We start from the raw sequence: 14981 nt of genomic DNA on the forward strand, positions 1-14981 counted from the left end.
ACAATGATCTGTCGAGGAAAAGTATATCTCTAATATGTCCCGTATGACGGCAGATTTAAGAGAGAGAGAGAGAAAGAGAGAGAAATGACTGAATGGTGCATTCCCGGTTCGACATGATATAATTCGTTTGACCTGTGCACATTTTGCAGAAGCGGCCACGCGAGCGCAGTTTCGAACTTCGCGCAAAAGTGAAAGCGCGGTCTCGTCGCGCCGCGTGCGCGCCGCGTCCTTGATAAAAAAATTTTTAGATTAAAGATTTCTCTAGCCGGGGCATGTCACATCACTCAAGATTACGTTTAATGGTCCTCCATTAAATTAAAGATAACTCGGGGACGTGTGGCCGCGCGCACCCGTAGTCTTGCACAACCTTTGCAGTTTCTCTGCCAGAACGCCGCGCCGGTGATACGCGCGTGTAAGCTAATCGAATCGAGCGCGCTCTCGCGAACTGTCTCATTTATTGCGGAATCGTTTCTCTATTTGTTTTGTCGCCGGTGTACACCGGCTAGGTTCATCACTCATCACGGATTCATCTGGTCGCGCGACGGTGATTGAATCCGGCAAAATTAAACGCGACGGAGTTAGTTACGAAGCGGATTACGTTCTAATTTCACGTGTGCGTGTGTGTAAACAGATATCTTTGCAATTATGTAACTTAGTAGATCATGCAGGATGCCCCAGAAATGCCGCTCTACTTTGCCACTTTGTGGAGTTTGTGATGTGATGAGTCTAATTGTAAGACCCGTCGTCAAATCATTTTTCACAACACCTCCACGGAAAGTCCGACTTTCCATGCCTGTGGAGAGGGGCGAAAGCAATCTTTCAATTTGAAAATTGTAATGTAAATATTAAATTCACTAACTAATAAGACTTTTTCTTTGTAAAAATTATATTAATTTCAATAAATGAAAAAATAATTACTATTTCAAAAATTACTTGTATTAAAACTACTGATTTGGAATTGTTTTTTCTTAATAATATCACTAAATAATGAGATAATTAATTATATATTTATAGATAATATCCCTAAATAAAATCCCAAATCAATCAGATTTAGTGCAATAATTAAAATTATTTATATTTCTTTTTGAAATTTTATTATTTTAATTTGTGTTATGTGGGAAGCTTTGCCCCCCACACCCCTCACCAGGGGCTTCGTTCCTGAACCCCGCATCACTCTATTTTTCTCTTTCTATTTAACGATACGCGCATATAAACTGTACGAATGGAACACCAAACGCACATACTCTACAAGCATTCAAAAGTCGAACATTTCCTTAAAGGTGTTGTGAAAAATATCGTGTGCACCTCGGGTCGAAAGCTTTTTCAGACTCATACGTGCGATTTGTCGCCCGAACCGAAGGCGAGTTCGCATTCGGCTCAGGCGGCAAACTTCACACTCGTCTAAAAAACGCTGCTTTTTCCCCTTGATGCACAATATACTATTTCATCGTTTTTTAATATATGTGTATAATTGTATTTTATTAAAATCTTTTAAGTTTTGATATGAATCTATCCTTGCATGTAGAATTTTCTTGGAAACTTTCGTTTAAACAAAATTGACTATGAATATATCAAAGAACATATTTTTTAAATATTTTTTAAATATCTGAAATACACACACTAGCTTTATATTAATATATTATAAATAATATAAATATGTACAATATATTTAAAAATAAATATAATTATATAATTTATATACATATGTAATATTGTAATTTGTATTTATACTCACACACACACACACACACACACACATAATATATTATATATATGTAAGGATATATCGGCTTATATATTTATCATTGTTAACGAAGCCGACGGGCTCGTGAGATCCGCCGTAATCCGATGCGATCTCTACATTCGCTTGAATCGCGACATCCGCAAACGTAAACACTGGAACAGCTGATCCGAGGCAGTTCCGTTAGCGCGTAATCATCCGACGTGAAATTTATTTTGAACCCGGATCGCAGCAGCGAGGTTACCACTGTGGGATCGTAAGTCGACTAGAACTAGACAGCAGAATATCGAGACAGAGACGAATAGATGGCGAGAATAACGAGGGATAGCGAGTTAAAGAAACGCGGGGAGAGAGAGACGTAGCGAGAGGATGTGGAGCGAAGGACAGAGACAGTGCAGTCAGGTACCTGTAAAGAGAGAAACTGATGACGACAATGAGAGATAGAAAGAGAAGGAGAGAAAAAGAAAGAGTGAGAGCAAGAAAGAGAGAGAGAGAGAGAGAGAGAAGGGAGAGAGGGGGGAGGTTAATCCGCAAATGAGATCGTTGATAGAGTTACGACGCAAGCGGAATGGAATCGAAGCCAAGGGTGTGGAGGACAAGGCGGATACGATGCCGATCCCATTGCTGTTATTATTGGATCATAGTGCGTTAGAATTCGTCGACATAGACCGACAGTACGGCGGCCTGACCGGCCTGGATGTCTCAATAATCCAGGAGGATGCGAGTCCAATTAGTTCTCGATGCTGGAAGTCAACTTGCACGTGAAGAAGAAGATACCAGTTTCTTTAAAATAATCAATACAATAGAAAATCTTTAATCAAACATGGGAATCGATTATCTTGATCACTCATTTGTATGAAGTAAGTAATTGCGCAAAATTTTGAAAATCATCGCGCTGTATAACTAAGGCCCGGTTACACCAATGTCGCATAATATTTGACCTTAGCTTAACTCATTCTTCGTCTCTTTCTAAAGGGACAGTTAGAGAGAGATGAAGAGTGAGTTAAGCTAAAGTTGAATATTATGCGACGTTGGTGCAATCGGGCCTGAGAACTTTTATAATTCATAAATCGGAATTCAATTTTATAATATCTATACATATATTTTATTTAAAACTTATACGGGAGTATGAGATGTTACGAGTATATTTCAAATCGGGTTTGCATAATATAAATAATTGCGTTCCCCATTCTCACCTTCTTGCATAACAAAAGTAGCCATTTATTGTGACGCGGGAAAATGCGCTTTGCCGGACGCACGGTGGAGTCCAATCGGGAAATTACGAAACGAGAGAAGCAACGAGTTGTTAAATCAATCACAGGATAATAATAGGTGTAATATTTCAGTGCTCGATATGGAGCTTATAATTATTGCCCCGCGTCGCTGGAACGATCCTGGGGAAAAGTATCGCGCGGCGCATAGGAGGATAATAAAAGAGAGAAAAAAAAAGAACCCCCCCTCTCCCTCTCTTTCCCTTCGAGAGGAGCAACCGTAAAACCATGGAATGAAGCGTGGAATCCAAATCTGATGCGGCTCGCGCGCGCGAGCGAGCGAGCGAGCGAGCGCGCGCGCACTTTCCCCGCGCGTAACGAACTTCTTCCGTCATTATCGGTTATTACCAATTATTTGGAAATATTAAGAAGTATTTCGCGTTACACGGCGCTGCCCGCGCGCGGGCAGCGCGCGGTGTCGTAATATGTTATAAGCGGGAATAACGAGGTGTATAATTCCGCGTGCGCGCGCGCGTGCACGCTCCGGCTTGGCGTGCTGTAATTATAAACGCATGTGCGTGTGTATTTCGCGCCTTTTACCGGCCGGCCTAATAAAAGTGCTCGGCGCGTCGATGCCATTTGCGACAAGTGTATACAATTATTCCGACGGTATTAATTACAGTATTTGCGTACCGGTAACAATCGATTATTTATGATTACAGCAAACGTGCCGCTTGAAAACGAGAAAAAAAAGGAGAAAAAGAAGGAAAAAAAAAAGAAACACGCGCGTACTCCGGTTTTTCTCGCCGCGATTTAACTTCCCGCCTCGAACGCGATCGTTCATCGCATATATGTATATAAAGTTACGACATTTCAATCAGCGATATACGAGATATTGATATAAATAGAAATCGCTAGAAATTACCAAGCGCACAATGGAGAACCGGCTTTCGTCGCCTTGCCACACGCTAGGCTCGAGCGACTCTTCGAGTTTCTCGAATATTCACGAGAGAGAAATATTTATCTCTCTACCGCTCTTACTTAAACTTAAAAAATGTTGTGACTTTATTTCGATAAGTTGATAGAATTCACTTGGACTCACTTGTGGCTCTTAAACCCGTTCCATCCGACACGCTATTATCGAGATCAGTCTCGCCAGCGAAGAAATGTATTTCATCCATCTTTCGAGAGAACCGTAATCATTGCATGTCATTTTGCAAATGTAATGCAAAATACTTTTCGCGGATACAGTGGCATAATTTAACGAGCGCCAGAGATGTGTCTAGATACTAGATGCTTGAAACATATCCTCCTCGCGCACACGTCGACTGACCGTCGTCTCTGGGGCATTCATCAGGGTAAGTTCATTATAAAGTCGTAGCTTCAGCAAATTAACGTTGTATACGCATCGTAACTGGAGAATACGATCAGCTCGACAGTTTCTCGGAGCTTCCTCCGGCTAAACGAGTGCACGAGAGAGAAGTCGCTTTAGCGCGAAGAAGTTCAGCCAGCACCGAAGGTGAAGGTAATGGAAGCGCGCGGTGAACATCGCGTGCTTCGCGTCCACGCGGAAAGAAGAAAGCCCCGCGAGGTCAAGGCAGGAGGGGCCGCGGAGATCCGGGATTCCTGGAAATCGCAGGTCCCTCGCCTCGGTCCCCGAGATTGGTCGTAATCTGACTTTAACTGCCGGATTGCGGCGCGACGCGCAGACTGGTTTAGCAAGATCCGTCGGCAAGGAAAACGTGCCGTGGATATATCCGTGCGCGATTTGGAACCTTCCTTCAACCTTGAGGTCCCACCTGACTCCTCTCCCTTTATGAAATGGAGGGATAAAATCGTAGATAATTAAAATCGGCAGTTAAAATCAAACACAGGAGCGACAAGATTATGCAAATGTCAGTTAGACAGAAGGTAAATGTGATTGTGATGACGTCGTTTTAACATGTGAATTATGCTGAAAAAAGTATACAGTGATTTCGAGACGGACAAAAAAAGAGTTTGTTATTTACTATAGTTTTTTTTTAGCTTTTGGAACAGTATAGACTTAATACTCGGTAAGATTTTAGTAAATTATTAAAAATTGCTGTATTCTGTCTTTAATAATAATAATAATGAGCATTCTAATACTATCCAGATCTATTTTAAAACATGCAATTCTTTCCTCCGGAATTATTCAAATAAATTAAATAATATTCTTCTAGCATAAAGCTACGTAACAGATTTTTAATCATTCATCTACAGACGAGCCAATTATTATCTATTTAATAGACTTTATTTATTTATTCCGTACATAAAGAAATTCAAAAATTCAAATTTTATTAAATTAAATGAAATTTAAATTAGTAGGATCACAATGTAATTGATTGAAATTCTAGCCAACCTGAATTTAAGGGAAGAGCGTGCGTAGTAAAACAATGTAGATATTCAGTATTCTTTTTTAATGACAGATCAAATGAAGTCAACACCTTCTCGTTTACTATCGAATTCTGGAAATCGAATCAAAGACCACACACACAAAGTGATAATCAGATATTATTAGTTCCCAGTCAATTGCTGAACAGGCTAAAGTTTAATAGAAAGTGCACTGCAATGAAAAAAAGGACACTTTTATTTAGCGAAACCATTGAATTGAATCCTCTCGACACTATGTTCTTCGGTCGATTATTCGCACCTGACCTATAACTCTGTTATTGCGATAAGCATCTCGGAGCTGCAAAATCCCGATCGAGTTCGGGGGGAGCACGTGCTTGGCAGGGATTATCAGCCGCGCGGCGGAGTGTCAAAATTGGACTTTGAAGCGGCTGGTGGTAGCCGGGACAAACCTCTGTTGATAACCCGACGAAATCTCCTCTTTAAGATCGATCGATCGTAGAAGAGCGGAACCTCGTCGCGCGCGCAATGCTAAAATATTTGTTCGTATAATTGCCGATAAATCACACGCCGCTTCTTTGTCGCGAGGACACACACCGCGACGGCGGCAACAGTCGATCGAAGATAAATTGATCGCGAAGCGCCCATTGGCTCGGCAAGATCGCAGATAACAAGCTGATGCACTTCGCCGTTGACACCGGGATAATTTCTCAATGCGACGCGTTGGGGTCTAACACGGTGGGCGTCATTAATACCGGCGATAATCAGTGTTTTGAGCGACGCACGCTCCTTTCCGTTGCGCTCGGTCAGTTACAGCGGCTCGAGTGTATCTCCAGTCGAGGACGTTCAGTTGTGTCAATTTATAAACGTTTACCCTATTAATAAACCATGTTTCTCTTTTTCTTTCTCAGTCAGTTTTTACAGGATTAAAGTACATAGTACGAGATATCGTGTATCCTGATGAGTCGCACAGCAATTCTATTAGATATTCCATTAGCGCAGAAAAGTCTTAGTTGATTGATAGATCTTAATCATTTAACGCGATTAGCGATGTCTTAATGACACGAGACTTGAAGTTTACATTGTTAATTATATAGTTTGTAACAAGAGATAGGAAATATAAAATTCACAATGTGTAATCAAATGTTTTTCATTAAACATCTCATTTCTCTTATCTCTAATTATTGTCTTCTTTTCTAAGAGCATTTAAGTGAAAGTGTGTATGTAGGTACATGTGTGTATATACTATATATTTTTTTAATTATATGTTCTTTATTATATAAATAATTTAACTTTATTATAACTAAAATTGAAAAATTTAAATTCTTTATTAATATTTATATATCATAAAATGGTTATACATATTTATGTAATAACGTGGAATTTTTGTGGTCATTCTGACGTGAGTGAACATTTCGAATACATAATTTTACGCAGTGTGAAGCTTTTCGAAGGATTTTGAATATATGATATTGACGTCTCCTCTCTCTTTCTTCTTGAATTTCACTTGCGTCGAATTGAAGTAAGTCACGCGAGAGAGATTGAAAGAGTCACTTCAGCTTTTATGTGGTAAAAAACGTCGCGAAATATTTTACAACTGATTACGTTCGACCAGCGTTACGACATTAAAACGTTTAATGCGACATGGCGCGTATAATTTGCTGAATTAATTGCGTTAATAAGAGAGCGTTGATTATCGATCGGTTCGCGATTTGCCGATTTCGGTGTTACGGGCTGTCGAAAGATCGACCACCCGGCGAACCAGCGACGCCGACGGCCGGCTACGGTGCACTGGAGCGACATTGCAATGTCGAAAAAAGTGAAAATCCACGACAGGTAAAAAAGTTAGCAAATTGCTATTCCGGCTGTCCGATGACGACGATGACAATGACGACGACTTGCGCCGTGAGAATGGCATCACAGTTAACGGACGACGACGTCGATGCAATTTTGCTACGTGCTATCTCGAGTAAAGAGGCACAAGACGAGAGAGAAATTCCTGAGAAGTTCCGCACGAAATCCTGCACAGTTATGCTGAAAAATCGGCTACCGTCTCGGTAGAACACATTCACCAAGCATACTTTAGCTATTTTCCATTCACGCTGGATTAAATAATTTTTTATTAAAAAGAACAATAAAACACTTTATGGTGTTGAATTTAATGTATTGAGTAGTACAAAAATATTGATATGATATTTATTTGACAGTCGCTGATAATCGACAAAATGTAAATAAAAAACTTGGTGTCGGTCACCAATGACCGTCATGGCGGTGAGTATGTTAATTATGGAATAAACAAAGGAATAAATATAATATCATCACACGATTGCCTGATCGCTCGATAAATGAAGACATCATTTTTCGCATCACGCCCCTTTGTTCTCTTCGCATATTAATGCGGCTTTAATTTTCAAGCACTGTCAGCAGAGAAATTACACCGTTTAAAATTGATGGCAAAAGGAGAACACCAAGGTGAGGCCTGCGTGTTGGGATCGAGTAACGAATCACTGCGATTGATGATTAAAAATTAACAGGTCATCACCGGTGGGCGATTGCTTATGGGTCCACCTACCTCGCGATGAATTATACTTATACTTATAAGAAAATATCGAAATAATTGATTCGCGTTCTTATTACAACGGTTCTCTCCTTTCTCCCCGGTATTTAGAAAGACATATTTCAACAGCTCGCATTGACGGATGGGAGGAGCGACCGAAGATTTGCATCGCAGATCGGCGTGTAATTAATAGCGCGACAGGTGAAATTCCGTCGCTACCGGCACGTTAAAAACAGTCGGAAATTGAGAGTATGGTTCGCCGCCGGCGCGATACCCGCATTCGTAATGAGACCGCGGCGCTGTTCTTGTACCAGGGACAATGTAAGAGTATCCCGAAGAGGCCAAGGAATAATAAGCCACGCCACGTGACATTTTTATCGCCGATCAATTCCGTCGCAGAAGCGAAATGTCGACGAAAAAAATAAAAGCGAAATCCAATTAAAAAGTTCGCATACAATTTACTTCCATGGCTGGGGCAAGAGATTCTTCACACATCAACATGACGTACCCATCCTCGTAACTTAACGGAAAAAAACGGTTTAAACGCCTTGTTAACATCTTGTTGTCGACGATGAACGCCTTCAACATTCTTCACCTTCGATATTAAGGAAGAAAACAAGAAAACCACACTCTAAATTCGAAGAATCTGTGACTATCGAAAACACCCGATAGTTGAAGGATATTGATGGGGACTCTCCGCTTCTCATTGGATAAATTCATTTACAAGTATAATACCGCCGCGACGTAATTCTGGCTTGATGTTATGTAAGGTATAAAAAAAACATCTGTGCCGTCGAGCGTTATAATTATTTTTGTCATTTTAGAGAAAATATTATTCCATCATGGCCAATGGTCCGCAGATAAATGTGTAAGGCGGTGTTTTTTTATGAATTACACATTTTATATCATCTTTTATAAATTCCGCGTTCATATAGATCAAAATAATTCAATCACTTCTGCTGCTATTCGAAAAGAGAATGGGGGAAAATTCATCACGTTCATTAGACAAATCATATTTGAAAGTTACATCTGTTCGACAATTAAATTTGCCCGCATCGTCTCTACCAGCGGTTTATCCTTGGACATACACGTATACCGGCTCGGATAAAAAAAAAACTCGGAGGCTTTAATTGGATTTTCGCTTTCGTTTCGAATTCATTGGGGTTTTGATCTTGTAACGGAATTGATCGGCGATAAAAATGTGACACGGCTCAGCTTATTAATCCTTACCTTTTCTGGATACTTTTACGTCGTCCCCCTGTACGAGATACGTCGGCCTTAATTAAATGCATGCTTATACGTACTCGCCCCGTTTGTATTTTTTGAGTAATCGTGTGCCAGTTAAGAAAATCCATTGGAGAAAAACACGCTTGTTTATGGGTCGTACCGGTATACGGATATAGAGATACGCGAAATTAATCTACTGCACGCGGTACTAATTATCGTACTTACAAGCCGAGAAAACGGGCAAAGTAGCCGGCTATTAAACTACACGTGAACTTTTCACTCAATATTTTATTTCGGCACTATACCACGGAGAACAGAATGAAGGGAACTGCGGCTACGTTTTGTTATGGTTCTTCTTGTATGGAGGGAGTCGTTATTTCTTCCTGATTTATATTAATAACGTTTCGCTAATTACAGTATATCAATATTAAATTGTGCATTGTGCAACAGTACGCCATTTACAGGTAACTTTTTACTTACATAACATAACGCTCTAAAATACTATAATTCTCATTCTTTTATTTCAAAATTTTTTACAATAATTAGTAATTATTTGTACTATTTAAAAAAGAACAAATATTACATAAGAAAAATCTATTATTAAATAATTGAAATAATAGTAAAGAAAAATATAAAAAGAGAGACAAACTGTTAAAACTATACGTGTACTTTTACATTCTTCTTCCCAAAACAAAGCTTGCTATCGTCTCGCATGTTGCGGTAAAATCGAAGCATAATTCTTGTGAGAAGACGTCTTATTTTTTTCGTGGCGAAAGCTCGCCGCAGCTTTACTACTTAGGATCGAAACATTGCTGTAGATCGCAGGTATATATCGCCTGACCTTCGTCCTTCGGATGCCGCTGTGAAGGGACGTACCGGGTCGCATCAAGTCATTGAGTGAACAGCACATCGATCAACGCCATTTTCTAAAATATCGTCAATTAAACGTTGGATATATAATGAAATAATACGGTACGGTACGATGGTGCGACGATGGAAAAGGTCTCGACGACGGAGAACTCGAGATATTCAAACCACATCAAGACCACTCCCCACGGCCTCGCACCACGCGTACTCGACGTACTATGTAGTAAAAGTGCAGCGAAATAAAATGCAAGCTGTTACGTGACCTGAGGCGTTTCTTCACCTACACACCAGTCGTGCATTCATCGCGAATTTGCGCGAAAGGAAAAAAAGATGACAATAGTAGGTGCTCGATCTCTTTCGCCCTTTCGTCCCGAACGTTACGTTCTGATTCAAATATTTGTGCTTTTTGACCGAGCGAGGATCGACGTCGTCGGTGCGATTTCGGTGAAAATTCCAACGATACTGATAAAACGAGTCGTTAAACGAGTCCTTTCCATTGGTTTCCATTACCACGTGCAAACAAGGAGTTCACTCCTTCGACGATATTTGATTTTACGGCATAATAAATATGCCGGCTTCGACCCCTGACATCTGCCGCCGCGCCGGCCGCCTCTGAACGGGAGAAAGAGATAACAATAAAATGCAAATGAACGCGTTAGCATAACATTAATTATGTTACACGCGCGTTGAAAATTTTGTATTCCTGCAATGATATTTCCCTGCGTGTTACGCGGCAAAGATCAACTTACTTGATGCGCGCGATAAATCAATGTATAATATATTGTATATTGACGTCAACCCCTCTATCTTCAGCATCAATCTAACGAGTTTGAGAATTTTGTACTCTGACGATATTCCTCTGACAGTCTTACACGGCAAGGATCAATCTTGCGTGATAACTACTATATAATCGCGACAAATTGACGCGACAGTTGATTAATATATTGACGTCAACTTCGCTGTTTTCATCAGCATTAACGTAACATTACTGTCTTCATTATCTTCAGTATCGATCTAACGTTATTACGCGAGTTGAAAATTTTGTACCCTAACGATATTTCTGACAATAAGTGTTACACAATAAAGATCAATGTTGCGCGATTACTACTATTTAATCGCGACAAATTGACGCGACAGTTGATTAATATATTGACGTCAATTTCGCTGTTTTTATCAGCATTAACGTGACAATCGTGACATTAACGTGCGCGTTGAAAATTTTGTATCCTGACGATATTCTCTTATGTGTTGCACAGCGAAGATCAACGATCAACGATAATTTGCTTAATTGCGATAAATCGATGCATAATATATTGACATCAACCTTCTCTGTCTTCATTATCTTTAGCATCGATCTAACGTCATTACGCGAGTTGAAAATTTTGTACCCTAATGATATTTCTGACAATAAAGTGTTACACAATAAAGATCAATGTTGCGCGATTACTACTATTTAATCGCGACAGATTGACGCATAATATTTTGACGTTGACTTCGCTATCTTCAGTACTAACGTGACATTAACATACGCGTTGAAAACTTTGTATCCTAACAATATTTCTTTGAGTGTTACGCAGCAAAGATCAACGCTGCGCGATAACTGCTATTTTATCGCGATAAATTAATACATTACTGTTACTTAATCAAAATAAATTGATGCATAATATATTAACACCAACCTCCTGTCTTCAGTGTGAATGTAACATTAATACAAGTTGAAAATTTTGTATACTAACAATATTTCTCTCTGTGTGTTAAGCGGCGAAGATCGCAGCTGCGCGATAACTGCTACTTAAATCGCGATAAATTGATAAATATATTGACATCAACCACGTTGTCTTCGGCACGCATCCTCAGCGGAACTGAAGCATGCAATCGTCGACGGGCTCTCAAGGCAGATCTTATCCGCTTTATTGTTATGATGGCAGCTTATGAATTATAGGTATGCGCATTATATAAGCGCACTTATAGGGAAGATCGAGCGGATTTTAATGACCCGTTCTATAAAGCATCATTCTGCCATTTATCCGCGTTTATCTGACCACCAATCTCAAAAGCAGTCGGTGAAAACGTTGGGAGAGTCTTTGTTCACTTTGCAGCGAACTTCCTCGAGGCGTGTAACTTCGAAAGCAGAGGCAGCCAAGCCAAGTATATGTATAGGTATACCTGTACACGGACGTTACGCGTTCGTGACGCCGTTGACCGGGGCTCTGATTCTGTAACTCTTAACGACAGTGTCGTTATCGTTGCGCAGGTGTAATATATGGTAAAAGCTGTGTGCGTGACGACAATATATCTAACGATAACGACGCTGTCGTTAAGAATTATAGAATAGGGGTACACGAGAGCTTGCGCTTACTTAAAGCGTAATCTGCAATAAAAAAGAAATGGAACGAAAAAACGCGTGATGTAATCTACTCCATAAAAAAAACGGATAAATAAAAAGTTTGATAAATGGAAATCTAATAATCGTTCCAATCGATTCAATATATTATACGCTCGCTTCTTTTCACGTCACGGAGAAGACTAAGGCAAACAGATGTGGACGAGAAAGATAGAGGCTCGGTAGCAAAATGTTGAAAAAGAAAAATATGTACGCAGAGACCCCGTGGAAATTTAAAGGTCAAGATAAAAATGTATCAATTCTTGATGATAATGTAGTTAACCCTCAATTAGCACACCTCGGTTGGGCCACCTCAAATGCCACACTAGTGCGACTTGAGATTTTGACAATTTTTAACTGTCGTATCTCAGTCATTTTTAATAAAAATTTATGTAAAATTTCCCTGGCAATCGAGTAGTGCACTTTATTTTAGGAAAAAGAAATGATTTTTATATAAAAAATTGAAATATATAAAGTGCTGAACGCGAAAAAAAAGTGGTGCGAATTAGCACATGTGTGCTAATTGAGGGTTAAATGTAATTTCTTATGTTCTTTCTTATATTAATTGATTTCGTTAATCGATTTCATTAATGAATGGTTGGTAGTGTTTGAGAGAGAGCCGGATGGCATTGAAGTGAAATAAATACCGATATATGTATTAAGCTCTGTGATAATTTAAAAAGAAAATTGGGCAAGAACCCAATTACTTTTTCTTCAAAATACATTTGCTGGGAAAATTTCATTATTCAAAAATACGAGATATGAGAACTATCGTCTTTATGCAAAAATTTACGGATGTAATCTGCCGTTATAAATAACAGAAGCGTGTGTACCTAGAGCTTATGGTAATCTGGTCGCGTGTCACGCAACGAGAATGCACGTGCAAATGCCAATATAGTAATCAGTATTATAGCTAATAAAAATATTTCTGATGTAGCGTTTCTTGTGATAAGAGAGTGTGTACTAATCATACATGAGGCGGTGTGTAATAATCATACACACTTCTTCATATGTTTACGTGTTTCGCGCAGTTATGTACACGAGATATTTTCCAGAACGAGGCAGGTACGCGGCTTTCTGCAAATTTCTAAGCTGAAATATAATCAGATCTCGTTTCGTGCACAGAACTCTCAATAGACACCGTTATTGCGCTCGCGGATAGACATACGCGCGTGTTCGAGCGAGTGCCCTCCGCAGACCTCCAGGATAAAATTCGCTTCGAGATAAATTCCGCGTCTCGCAAACATTATCGTTAACGATTCATTTTAGGCTGCAATCGAACTGTTCGTAACAGGTTTTCCCAAGTTTTTCTGGTACAGGTTAATATATCTCTACTGTAGAATGGATCATTTTCTTTGGGAAGAAATTTTTGTATGTCGAATAATATATACAGAAAAGAAAGAAGTGTCAAATTAACACTGATATACTCGTATATATACGCAGAAATATATAATAATCTCATGGAAAAAATAATTCTACTGTGTAGCAAAATCTTCATTCTATTGTATATTCGTAGTGACAGCAACAAAATTTAGTTAACGCAACTAATTTTACGAATTATTCGTCATTAGAGTAAAATTTGTTTTGTTGCGAAAATAGAAAAAATTAGTTGAGTGTATTTGTGTTTAGAATCGCGTTTTGCTATTGAAGCAAAATAATGTATTCTTATAGCAAATACACACATTTGCTATCAGAGCAAAACTACTGCTCGCTAGCCTCTGCATGGCATATTGTTGATCAGAACTCGGCTAATTTTGTGAGATATAAATATATTGGTGTATAAGACAAATACATTCCCTTTGTATTTCAAACCACATTAGTTATTGAATTTTGCAACGTGATCTTCTTCCGAAGATTACGTGATCCATGCAAGAATGTAAACGCAATCGATTATTAATATTAATTTAATTATGCATAGTTGCATCAATTTACTTCAAGCATTTTAATTAATCGCAAATGCTTGTAAGTTTATAAGAATTTCAACTTTTTATTTAAACTTCCTTTTTTTGGTTGGTTGAACTATATATAAAACTTCGTTTAACTATATAAATGACTTTATTCAAGCAAGTTTTCTTCGTTTAACTCAATATAATCTCATTTCAAGATTATACATTGTTGCGTATATACGAGTATATCAGTGTTGAGTTGAGACACTTTTTTCTATGTATATACAATTTTTCTGTTTTCCCTTTAGTTATCGATTAAGACTCAAATTGTTTATTTATTAACTTCATAATGTGTCACTCGAAATTAATAAAGAAGATAGAAGGAAAATATTAAGATCGATAAAATTTCCAGGTAATAACCTGGTAATCGCTTTTGTACAGTCTGTTATTACATTTATAATTAAAAAGAAGGTTACAAAAAAGATTTATGAGAAAAGAGTTAAGAAAAGTAGAAGAAAAGAAGATAAGGCGACGATATTTTATTCGGGATTTATATATAATTTTATTTTATAAATACAATTGTATAAAAGCATTTGTAAAATATAATTATTGTATTCTGGCTGGGATAATATTTTTTGCAATAGTCTTTATAAAATGCTCGTTGACATCAATAATATATATATATATATATATATATATACATATATATATATATTAAATTGTGTATCAATTTAATAAT

Source organism: Temnothorax longispinosus, chromosome 3 (genome assembly GCF_030848805.1).
Source record: "Temnothorax longispinosus isolate EJ_2023e chromosome 3, Tlon_JGU_v1, whole genome shotgun sequence".
Taxonomy (NCBI): Eukaryota; Metazoa; Arthropoda; class Insecta; order Hymenoptera; family Formicidae; genus Temnothorax; species Temnothorax longispinosus.